At 44.9% G+C, this 13,089-nt stretch overlaps 1 protein-coding gene across 11 annotated transcripts in view; it reads right to left on the reverse strand.

Moving 5' to 3' along the window:
- tacc2 (transforming, acidic coiled-coil containing protein 2) overlaps positions 1-13,089 on the reverse strand; it is a 77,943-nt gene that overhangs the window by 28,907 nt on the left and 35,947 nt on the right. The window lies entirely within an intron of this gene.

Below are 13,089 nucleotides of genomic sequence, written 5' to 3' on the forward strand. Positions count from 1 at the left end.
AGGCCTGCAACCCTCCAAAGACGTATTAAAGATGGCCAATGAGGACAGAACAGAGGAAATTACCTCTCTCCTGCAGGAAAACATCCACTAACGGCCGTATCTCAGGATAACTGCCCTTTTACTCAACGGTCCGAGACAAAAGGGGACTGGGCGACTGAGCTGGTCTCATTTGTGGGGACGTCTGGGGCTTATTCAGTAAATTGACCGATTTTCTGTGGGAGTTTAAACATGAGACTTCCTGGTCAACTGGTTCTGTCATTATCTGGGATAAAGATTCGGTTAGGGGGTTTAGGGCCTGTTTGGATAGAGAACTTCAGATAGTGATGTAATGCTGAATGAGGCAGACGGGGTGGGGGCAATTAGGCCCTCACAGAGAACCTCCGAAATGCGATTAAGCTGAAAATAAATTCAGTTTGCAGATCAAGGGGCAGCACGCACAGAAGGGTCTTGGTGGGAGTTAATTAGAGCACCAGCCAGGGCTGCAGCTCTCAATAGTTACAGCCACATCAGAGGACCCCCAGCTCCGCAAACTCAAAGAGCTCTGTCAACAGGGTGAGCTCTGCGTCAAACACACGCCGCTTCGCCTTCTGACGTCTGCCGCCGCCTCCCAATCTCAAGAGCTTATACAGCATTTACATACAGGACGTGTACGAAATTAGGAAATATGCTAATGTTAACCATTTCAGAGAAATTTGAATGTACGTGTGAATCGTACATGTTGATGTGCTCGTGTGCATATGCGTGTGAGTGGGCAGGGCACTCATAATCCAACTGTCTCTGACCACTAGGTGGAGCATCCTGGCATTGCTTCATCTCAATCTAATTCTTTACCTTTCCCCCTCCTTACAAAATTTAGCTTTCACATTGCCTGCGCCGAGCAGTCCCTAGCTGAGACACAATGAGAATAACAGGCTTTGGATTGAGTTTTTAACTCCTAGGATGCGACAGCCCACTGTTCCCCTCCCCTGGGTGTGGGCTAGCCACACCCACATGGAAACAAACCCCGGTGGAAGCTTAGGGCCAAACAGGGAGCCGGTGGGACACAGTGTGACTCACACACCTCTCAGTCCCCAGATTTCACACCGTGATAAGTGCACAGTGCTGTGATGTAATAGAGCAAATTACCATGGTTACCACTGGACAGAAAGTTAAAGAGGGCAGGATTGCAAAGGGCTCCACACTGATGGCTAATGAATGCTAATGCGAAAAATGCGCATGTAAATACACTCGCGCACGCACGCGCACAGCTGCCTGATGTCACTGCAGAGAAGATGAGTGTCTCGGCAACCACTCGAATCCCCAACCAGCTCTAACAGACAGAGCAGTGGAGAGCAGGAATGAAAGCCACACTTCAGGAAACAGCAGCCTCTCTATCTCTCTCTCTCTATCTCTCTCTCTCTCTCTCTCTCTCTCCTTCCCTCTCTCTACCTCTCTCTTACACAAAGGGTGAAACAGTTAACCAATTCACTTTGTTTCAGTTGAAAAGCCTTTCACACCGATACTGTGTGAAAGCACCCGATTCCCACAATTCAAAGGGCACAATCTGATCCAGGCGGCTTTACAAAATCATCCTGGAGATTGCTTAATGTCACACACTTAAAGAGGCACACGCCACATGCCATTTAGCCTGAACGAGTTGCAGCACCCTTCAGTCCAACAGTCATTCAGCCTCTGCCAGTTCAGTTAAACTCACATTCAAAGTCCTTTTTAAAGTCTTTATACTGCACACATCGCCAAAATGTTAGGAAAATATTTTGATATATTAAATAATTTAAAATACAATTAAAAATACATTCATGCGATCATTAGCATTCAGATAAAATCTTGTACAATATATCATAACATGAATTATTACTCTTATAATAGTAACTACAGTGGTAATGGAAACTGAAATCCCGAGAATAATAATATTTGACATACAGTATTTACATAGGACACAGCGGCCACTGTCCCACAGGCATGGAGAGCTGATCTTTGGTCAGGCTGCCAATTTGTCTGGAACCTTTTACAAGTTTTGGAAAATAGGGGATATGTTTTTTTTTCCAGAGGAAAACTTCTCTGTTTATATATGTCATCTCTGGGCAGCATTGCCTTGACGATCTGTTTCAAACAGACAGCAGCATGTGCCTACAGTACTGCACTTCAATATATCAATATTTTCCCCTGGTTTTTGTGTTGTCAGGCAGTCTTTTCAGGACCAATTAGCATGCAAATTTGATTTGTATTTCTGTTATTGATTCCCTATGCACAATGAAGCTTTGTTTGTGCTGTGTTTGAACCTGACTGAGTCCAGTTGTGCTCATTTCTATTGTCCAATCCTGAGGCTGATTTGTGTTCGCAAAAAAGAAGGACTTTTTAGAAACAGCTCTTGGCAAGAAATGGGTAAATGCTTGTACTGTACATTGTTTTTCTCCAGAATTTAAAGGTTGTACTATACATTTCAGTGTATGCCTATGTGTACATGCATGTCTGTATATGCATGTGTGTATGCATGTTTCTGCATGAGTGTATGTACTGCATCAACACAGCTTACAGTGGTTACTGCACATCTGCCTGGTTACCGTTGCTGATGCAACCACCTTCCCCATTACCACGGTTACGCAGGATTCCGTACTGGGCATTACGGGATTGTTGTATTAGAGTATGAATCCTTTATAAATGCCCCCTGATTGGCTGTCTCCACTTTTGAAGAGACCAATGAACATGGAAACAAACTGACTCACTTTGCAAAGGGACTCCTACAGAGAACAAAGACGCAACATAACCATTTCTTGCACAGACACAGCAGCCATTGAGCTAACGTAAGGGCGGGATTCACCCGCAATAACAGGCAATCCACTGATTGCATCCTGTAAACTCCACCGTGAACGAAAATGCCACACGTTGATGGGAATTTCCATGAATCCTATTTTCACTGGAAACAAGATCAATTTGCTACTCGCTCCATGAATCGACAGACCTTCCGTTCTCCTCTCTCGCGCGGATATAAATAGAAGAATGACATCATCGGTTACGGCTCCGACACCTTCCTTCCAGTAAAGCAATCCCTGAGTCAAGAAATCCAAAAGTACTAAACACCAACCATTATGAACATACCACAAATAAGCTATTATAAAGCTAAGTAGAACCTTCATAATCCAAACCCTGTTTTAAATCATGAGATTAGCCAAAAGCCTATTTGTGAAGTATGCCTTTGAAGAATTCCAACAGACAATCCATACACTGCTTATGAATTTTACCTTACATGAGTGTAATGTTCCAAACATTACTATGGAATTGCTATCCACTTTGGTCTATATTAGTTTCAGTTTATATTATTCTGATTCTGATATGTAGGAAATGTGATTGGATAATAATGATGCATTTCTGGGCATACGTTTTGATGGAATATTATTACATAGAATTCTATGAATAGAATTCCTGGGGGGGGGGGGGGTCACTTCAAACAGAGGATGATATTACTACTACTACAATCTTTGTCTTTAATACCACTAGCACTATCATTTCCAAGCAACAGCATGTTGGCTTCACACACATCTCCATGCCTGTGCTCATACATGCACAAACACATACCACATACATATGCAAACACACACACACACATACACAAGCAATAATGCCATCAAAATGGGATGGTTCTGTTCTAGGCCTATATCCTATTCAATAAACATAAAGTAAAATCAAATCATAGTTTCGAAAATATTTTCACTGTAACATTTTTGATATCGAAGACATTTATATTAATAACAAAAAATTAAAATCCTGAAACCTTTTCTCTGCTGGGTCTCAGTAGGATATGAAGGTAGCATTCTCTAATGATGACAGCTTTATATCTTTAGTGAGTATAGGAAGACAGGTAACACAATCCTTCTCACACCAGGAACACAGTTTTAGCATATAGATACAATGTCAACACAACTCACAGAAAGCATTATCAGTTTGTCAGGAACTGGTACAGTACACAGATACTCTGCATAAGTTTCTTAAGCGCAGCGTTTCTCATGTTACGGCATACAAAACTTTTTATGATCGCCATTAACGACGGCTTATCATAAACCAATCCCTTCTTTCCTAGTTTGCTTGATTTTGGGATTTTGTGTTTAATGACTTTCATGGCATGGGAGTAACGGCCGCTAAACCTCAAAGCCTCACCACAGTCCTCCAAACAAGCAGCACAAAGCCTCACCACAGTCCTCCAAACAAGCAGCACAAAGCCTCACCACAGTCCTACAAACAAGCAGCACAAAGCCTCACCACAGTCCTCCAAACAAGCAGCACAAAGCCTCACCACAGTCCTCCAAACAAGCAGCACAAAGCCTCACCACAGTGCTCCAAACAAGCAGCACAAAGCCTCACCACAGTCCTCCAAACAAGCAGCACAAAGCCGAGAGCCCAGCATGAGTCACGAGCATGGCGCTGCTTATGTATTTATGTAAAACTGCACATTTCAGGCCTCAGTCCAACCTTAATTATCACGACGTATATTAATGACCCAATTAGTCAGCCACAATAAAAACAGATGGATATGGGCATGCAATATGGCCCCCTCCCCATATCACTCTTTTAGACACACACACGCACAAGAGCACACATACACACATGCACATGCAAGCACACGTGCACAAACACACAGTCTGTGCTCATAAACAGCAATGTAGACCTTGCGATGATGTCATAGTAATTCCACACAAGCCCCTCCCCTCTTCCTCTCTCATCACTTGCCCCCTCCCCTGTGCCTGAGATCAAAATAAAAACAGCGAGACAGACACCCACCCGCCCCCCCCTTCTTCTGGCACCCGCCCCCCACGCTAATCTCTCTGTCTGCGACCAGCATTTCCACAGCTTCAAGAGCAGCGACCCTCTTCCTCACAACAGACTCCACTATGCAACTCACACAATCCATACAAAGACGCTGCTCCAAAGCATAAACATGTACGCGCACATATCTAAGCATACAAGCACGTAAACACATACATCCACATTCATACACATACATCAATACAACACATGCATGCACATATGCACATACACAAACAGAGCCCTGTACACACACGTACAAACGCATGCATTGGGCAATGATGACCTACTCTGCTCTTTCACCACCATTACACAAAACAACAACCCCTGCAATTCCTTTACTTTAAATACAGACCCACACACACACACACACACACGCACACACACACACAGATATATAAAAGGATTATACCAGTCATAAGCCTTGCAGAGACACCAAAAAGCGAAAAGAAGAAAAACAATAACAACAACAGCGTCGTCCTCATCCTCCTCTTCCAGACACTCACATGGTCTCCGTGTGCTCCTGAGTCAGACAGGGGGCCTGCCCTTGGTCCAGAGACTCTGTGGCTCCCATCTTCAGCTAAATCCACCCCCCCCCCCCAACACGTCCCGATCCCCGTCTCCCCCTCCCCCTCCTCCCCCTGCTCTCCTCCCGGCAGGACGGGGCCACGGCCGGGCTCCGGTGGCGGTGTTGGCGGGAGGGCAGGTGCAGGTGTGTGCGCTGCCGTGCTGCAGTGCAGTGGAGCAGAACCGCGGGCATTAGGGTCCGGAGCAGGGACAGCACATCCCCTGCCCCCGAAACATCTCCCTCTCCCCCCTCCTCCTCCTCCTGTCCCGATTTCCCTCTGCCTCTCTCTCTCTCTCTCTCTCTGCTTCCCTCTCTCCTCCCGCTCTACCTCTTGGTCTCCTCCTCTTGCTGTTTCTACCGCTCTCTCTCTCTCTCTGCTTCCCTCTCTGCTCCCGCTCTATCTCTCGGTCTCCTCCTCTAGCTGTTTCTACCTCTCTCTCTCTCTGTCTCTGTCTCTGTCTCTCTCTCGCTCGCTCGTTCTCTCTCTCTGCTCATCCGTGGTGTCGTCTGCCGCGTCTCTCTGCACAGAGCGCGAGGTGGTCAGGTCCCGGCGCAGAGAGCGCGGCAGCGTCAGGGCGGGCTGGAGGAAAGACGAAGGACGGATGGAGCGGAGAAAGAAGGCGAGAACGGCGGGGCTCAGGGATGGATGCGGAATGATGTGGCGGAGAGAAGAAAAAAACGGGACAGGCAGGAGAGGAGAAAGGGGAGCGAGTGATGCTCTCATTTTAGGCCCCTCCCTACTTCGCTCTCTCCGCTGCTCAGAGCTTGTGCTCTCTGCCCCCCCACACCCCCCCCCGCCTCGCCACACACACACACACACACACCTCTCCCCTGGGATGAGGCACATTTAAAAAGACAAGCTGTTTTTTTTTTTGTTACCACTGAAACCAAGCTGGAGAAGGAAACAATAGCAGACTCCATACAAAGATGATTCTCTCTGCTGGGAGCCTCTCTCCTCTGTGTGTGTGTGTGTGTGTGTGTGTGTGAGTGTGAGCGTGCGTGTGTGTGCATGCTTGTGTGTGTGTGTGTGTGTGTGATGGGATCCCCCCTCATTCCACCACACTGTGGGGCAGTGGTAAGGTCCGGGCGAGACGTGCTATTGACGTGTTGTTGACGTGTTGTTAGCGTGTCATTGTCTCACGTAGAGCGAGCTTCCAGCAGGGAACGGGTGACGTGGAAGAGTGGTACAACAGGAAGTAAACAATGGGCTAACGGTAACTGAGATCTCACCCTTTCCCTCCCTTTCTCTCTCCTTCCTTTTGTCATCTCTCACTCCGAGTCTCACACACACTCACACACAGACCCATGGACAATTATCCATAACAAAGCAAACAAAAAAAATGTAATCAATAAGATGGACAGTGGAAACAAAATAGATGAAAGAAAAAAATAGATGGATTAAGAAAAAAAATCTATATTTGCATATATATTTTGCTCCAGTGTTTTAAAATCCTCTGTGATTCGACAATTTGTCGTTAGTCAAGGATGACTGAATTGTTACTGAGGTTCAATCCCTTTTGAAGACTGTGGAAATGCACAAGATATAATGCCACCCCTTTCGCAGTCATCTCGTAATGAATCCTGTCATTTCTCTCTCTCCCAAAGGACCGTGTCTGCTCCGTGCTCTGAAGATCTAATTCAGCTGCACTCACATCAGACCTCTGTATTTGTATTTCCACCATTGCATGTGTGCACAATATGTGTTTTTTCATATATATGCAGTATTTATGTGTGTGTTTGTGTTTGTGTGTGCATGTGTGTGTGTGTGTGTGCATGTGTGAGTGTGTGTGTGTCTGCGTGCGTGTGTGTGTGTGTGTGTGTGTGTGTGTGTGAAAGAGAGGGGGGGGTCAGTCTCAAATGTCCAGGGAGAGAAAATGGCAGTGCTAACAGGTTTAGCCAGAGTCCACAGATTTGAAATGCATTAGAACTCAGAACTGGGGGGCTGAGGCTTGAGGTTGGCAGTATTAGGAAGACGGGGGGGAGGGGGGCACTGTAATATGAGGATTACAAATCTATTGTTCACTCATGGGAAAGCCGTACAAAGACCTTTCTCTCCACCTCCAGCATCCCTATCTCTTTACACTTCCTCAGAAGTGTGAAATAAAGACTATAGGATCTGTCTTCGGTTGGTAGGTCGTCTTTGTGCCTCTGGATAGAGTAGAGGATGAGGGAGGGGGTGGTCCAGACACAATGAGAGAATTGAGCACAGCACAGATAAAGTGTCAGGAAGCTAAACTTCCTGTACTTGCACTCTTATTGTCCTTGCACCCTGAACCTGGACAGACAGAGACACTGACAGACATACAGACAGATACAGTACCAGATAAACTAAGCTAACCTGTTTGTGCAACCGCACACACACATTCAGGGTCAAACACACACACACACACACACACACACACACACTGATAAAATAATGAAACCCCTTGTGTGTCTATAGCTCCAGGATACTTTTTCAGATGCAGAACCACCCACAGGCCCCACCTCCCCCCCACATGCCCAACAGCCCACTGACAGACCCAGTCGATCAGCCGAGGATGGCCATCGACCCAACTAGGGTGCCAATGCGTGGGAGTGAGAGAGATGATCAAAGATGGAGAGCTAGAACTAGAAAGTGAAGAACAAAAAAAGACCAGGAGGCATTTTTAGAAAGCACCTGCACCTGCATTTTAAAACAATTCAAAGACCTGCAGAGCAGCAGAAGGCAAGGAGAGAGAGAGAGAGAGAGAGAGACAGAGGGAGAGAGACAGAGATTAAAATTATAACTGATGAATAGAATATTTTATTCTCATTGGCTACATGTTATGCTGCAGTAAGCCAGTGGGAGGCAATAATGGCATTATATCACCTTGAAAGTTAGGATTTTTCAGAATCAGTCTTTAGATTCCTTATATGGCCACTGTTATGATAGTTATCTCCACATTCATATGTTCATTCCTGATTTTACCGTTATTACCATTTATGTGACTTGGTTAAATAACACCTTAGCTGATTTAAATATAAATTTGAGATGGAGAGAGAGAGAGTGAGAGATGAGAGTGAGTGAAAGGGGGTGAAAAAATGGAGAAATGAGGAGGAGCCTCTCTCTCTTTGTGCTTCCCACCCCCCCACTGTGGACCAGCTGCACGTTTAGCAGGCCGGATGCTCATTTTCCACACATTCACAGCGTACCCCAAAACCCCCCCAATCTACTCATCGGCTCACAGACAGGCGCGAGGAGAGAGGGGCTAGCAGAACAACTGCTGCAGCAAGAGAGAACAGAGACGCGGCTACGGAGGTGAGACAAATCGGCATGACGATGGAGATCAGACAAATCGTCATGGCGATGGAGATCAGACAAATCGTCATGACGGTGGAGAAATGAGATAAATTGCCATACTGATAAAGAAGGGGCAGACAGAGAACGACGGAGAGGAGACAAGTCACCATAGTGATGAGGAGGAGACAAACAGCAATGGAGAGGGGTCCTGTAGACACGGCAACAGAGAAAGGAATGTGCACAGATTGGAGAAGGGTTTCTGATCATTCGGACAACAGGGCAAAAGAACAGGTCGATGTGCAATGTAGCTGATTAGCCCATCTGCTGCTGTCGGAAATATTAAAGTCCAATGCAAAAGGAGTAATGCTGTAATCTGTTCTCTTCAACATATATCTCATGAATAAAAGCAACGTGAGCACACAGTATTTATCTATCTTACAACCTAAGTAAAGAGTGTTATCCAAGACATACATCAACATCAGTGATTTCAGTACATCTATTGTAATTGCTGTTGACTCTTTATCACTTTTCTACCACTGCAAATAAACCCTTTGTATGGACCTGCAGTGCATGTATGTATAGCAATGCTCAGTCAAAATTTGTTCACCACTGCTCTGGATCTGGATCAGTGGATAAAGTTCCCCCCAGTAAAAATACACTGCCCCCTGCACAGGCAACCAGCCACAGGCCTGACAAACCATTTTAGTGCCCATTAAAATTCAGGCTATGACTCAATGCATGTTGTGAAGGTCTTTAGGGAAGCAGAAATGTTTTCTTAAAAAATTAATAAAGTGAGGAATCTAGGTCACCTCAATCAATGTAACATCTTGGGGAGAAAGGGGGGGTGGCAGAGAAGCACAGGCAGAGATGGTCTTAAACAGAATGGAGGTGAAGAAGAAGACCAAAAAGAGAAGTATCAGTCAGAACAGGACTCAGACCACCAGAACCCTGCAGGCCCAGAAGGAGGATCATCTCTTGCAGGTGAGAAATGGACAAGGAAGGTACCAGAAGCTGGTTGGATCAGAACACATAGAGAATGCTCCTACATCTCTGGTACCACGAGGGGATGCATTGATATCAGCACATCATTCCTTGGATATATGAAGCAATAAAAGGGCTTTGCTCTCCATAGCAAAACAATATGTCTGGTTCCAACCTGTCAGTAATTGATAGCTCCGCCCATTTTTGAGTTCACGAAGCCTCACGCTTCTGTGAAAAGTCAATACCACACGAACATTTTGGATGTTTTAAGAGGGGTTGGCCATTGGGTCAGTCAATAGCTGGCCCTGTAGCACAATAAATGACCCTTTATTGTGTACGCACGGTTAAGTGCGGCCATCCTAAAATGCTTTGACAATGTCACTCAGCACCACTAGGTCATGAGGTAGGAGTGGAATCTGCTGTCTGAATGCACAATAACTCAACATTTAAGAAAATGTTCACTAAATTAAATAACACATTATGATATTAGGTCTGCTGCTTTGAGGACATTCAGGTTGTTCACTTTCCTGGAAAACGTCAGACTTAAAACAGCATAAAATAAAACCAGCATTCCTGCCTACAGTGCTCTTATCATGTTTGCCTGACTGCTTGCTGCAGCTAGAAAGTAAAAAAGCACACAGACTACCGTGGCGGAAACCAGATTAATAACATGCTGCTATAAATAGGGTCAAAGCAGCTCTGTGAGTGCATGTCTACACAGGGCAGAGGCAGCCTATTTGATTCCTCCCCAAAACCTTACCCCTTCCAATGCTGGCTGTGCCTGCCACTGCATCGACTGCGCTGTCAGCACTGTGCAGCTGCACAGACATGCGCACAGTTTGTGTTCCTGTGCTGTCAGGATGAAACTGCATCGATTCTCTCTTCCCATGCGCAGTTCCTTTGTGTTTCATTCATCCTCTAATTTTCCCTTCAGCCGACCAACAGAGCCCAGAGAGCAATGGATTATGGGTAAATAAGGGAGATGCCCATGGAAGCCCCATTCTACTTCAGTATCCTCTTCCCTTTGAAAGTTTCATTTTTCATTTTTTTAAAAATGCTTTATTGACACAGCATTATGCAGTGTTCGCAAAGCAAAGGTGACGAGAAAGAAAATAAAGGCAGCGAACAGGCAATTACATGACTAATCTCTCTTGCTCTTATCCCTCCGTGAATCTTTAAAATATGAACACCTACACAAACTTTATGTGGATCAATTCAACAACTATTCCTTCATCATACCAAGCTAACCCACTCTAACCCTGGCTCTCTCTCCTCATCATTTGCACAACTGAATGTTTACTGAAGCAATTTAGGTTAAGCCCCTTGCTCAAGAATAGAACAGCACCATACAATTGAACCTGGAACCTTTAGGTTACAAGTCAAGATCCTTAACCATTTTTTCCCCTCCTGCTTTCAGCTTTCCACCCCCTCTCTCTCTCTCTCTCTTCTCTGTGCTTACACCCCATTGTGGTACTGCAGTGATCTGGGAACGTCAGGAGGCAAGAGGAATATAAACATTTGGATTAGAGGATTCCTGGAGAGTTAAAGTGACAGAAACAGAGGATTCCTGGAGAGTTAAAGTGACAGAAACAGAGGATTCCTGGAGAGTCAAAGCAACAGGAACGGGGTATTTCTGGGGGATGACAGAGACAGGAACACTGGATTCCCAGGGAGTCAAAGCTTCAGACAGGAAAGAGTCTCAGATCCATAACCCCCTGTCCTGATTTCACATGGCCTCCTCTTCCACTGCAGTGACACGAACTCTCTCCCCACAGCCAGCAAACAGAACCGACAACGACTGCTAACAATTTCACCGCCTATCTGAGTACTGAGCACTTAAACCTGCTGCTGCTATTGTTAGAAATACTAATGCTTCACCCACATGGTGTACTCAGAGTGAGAGTGAAGGCAATCTACAGGCAGCCTGCTGGCCGTCATCCAACGCAAAACCTCTCAGTCCTCCAGTATATAGCCTTCAAACACAGACTGCCGTTATTCACACAGAAACACTCCTCATTGCTGCGTGCCTGTGTGCTTCGAGAGCCAGCACCAGAGCGGAGCTCACAGTAGTGTGCTGAGATAACAGTGACAAAGTGCAGTGATGACAAGAAGACATACACCCCCTGCTGTTTGATTCAGAAACTGCATCAAGAAAAAGCACTCAGACGTTGCTAAAATATTGCCCTGTTAGAAATATTGTTACTTTAGTCACATAAGAAAATATTTCCTTGTGTGCTATGCTTCCCAATGCTACATTCGCATGAAAGTGAGGGAAATAATCCCGATTGCTGATCCCAAGAAGAGCGGTCAAAGCGCCAGATTCATGCAAAAATTGGGGACTGGAAAAAAAAGAAAAAACACTGAAGAAGATTTATTCTCTCTGGCCAGAACATGAACAAAAGTGTGTTTGGAAGATTTTTCTCACCTCATAGGATGAACCTGGTCCTACTGTGTTTATACTTCAACAAACAAATCCACCCCTGCTGCATGAGCTATAAGCCTTTACATAAGCCAAAGCCAAACAGCGATTCAGGATTTATGAGGGGAAATCAGAGGGCATGTTATGGGCAGATACAGCAGCGATGAGTGAGAGGATCTTCAGTGTGGCCACTGCTCTCATAACCATTAGTGAACACAGGGGAAAGATTGGAAGCAAGGCTAAAATACCAGGGAGGGCAAAGAGGATGACAACAGCTCCCGAGATAACGCTGGGCCCTTAAACTATTCAAACGGTGACTTATTAGCTCAGTCAATGAACATCTTAATCTATAGCTCAGTCCAAAGGTCTACTGTAAACATGTTTAGCCATCACCATGAATCCAGTTAATAATTGTATGGACGAAGTGCGCAATTTTATTAATAGACAGTTCTTTCTTACTGGCCCATTGAGTTCTGAATTATAGCCACTGCTTGACGTTATTAAAAAATTCAACAAAAATGGACATTTATCTCTTGTGTATTTTGTTCCTTGCAAGAATAATTAATTTAAATACTGTCATGCATCCATCTATTATAAGAGGTTACCAGTATATTACTGCAAATACATATTAAGTTAAATTTATCTCATTAAGTTAGATTAGATTCACCCTTAGTTTGGTAGTTTTCATGACATAATGACTGTGCAGTCCATGTTCTTGTGAGGAGAATTATGAGAAGTAATCTGATCAATTAATTTCCATGAAAAAGAGACTCGCAGTCAAAACCCATGTCAGATCATAAGTTGTGATCTGTGGTTTATAGTCATTGACCAAAATAATTCCAATACCGTTAAAATTAAATGTTCAAAATGCTTTAAAAAGCAGAGTACCAGGACACCTCAGATAAGCATATCACATCGATCCCATTATACCATTAAACCCCAACTTACCATTGCAACTTCGCGGTCAAGGTCATTAAAAATACGCAGAAACCCAATATTTAAAAAAGAGAGAATACACCTGTGAAGAGGAGAGGACAAAGGTATGATGGAGAGCTGTGGGACAAG

The sequence above is a fragment of the Anguilla rostrata genome, chromosome 18, assembly GCF_018555375.3.
Source record: "Anguilla rostrata isolate EN2019 chromosome 18, ASM1855537v3, whole genome shotgun sequence".
Classification (NCBI taxonomy): Eukaryota; Metazoa; Chordata; class Actinopteri; order Anguilliformes; family Anguillidae; genus Anguilla; species Anguilla rostrata.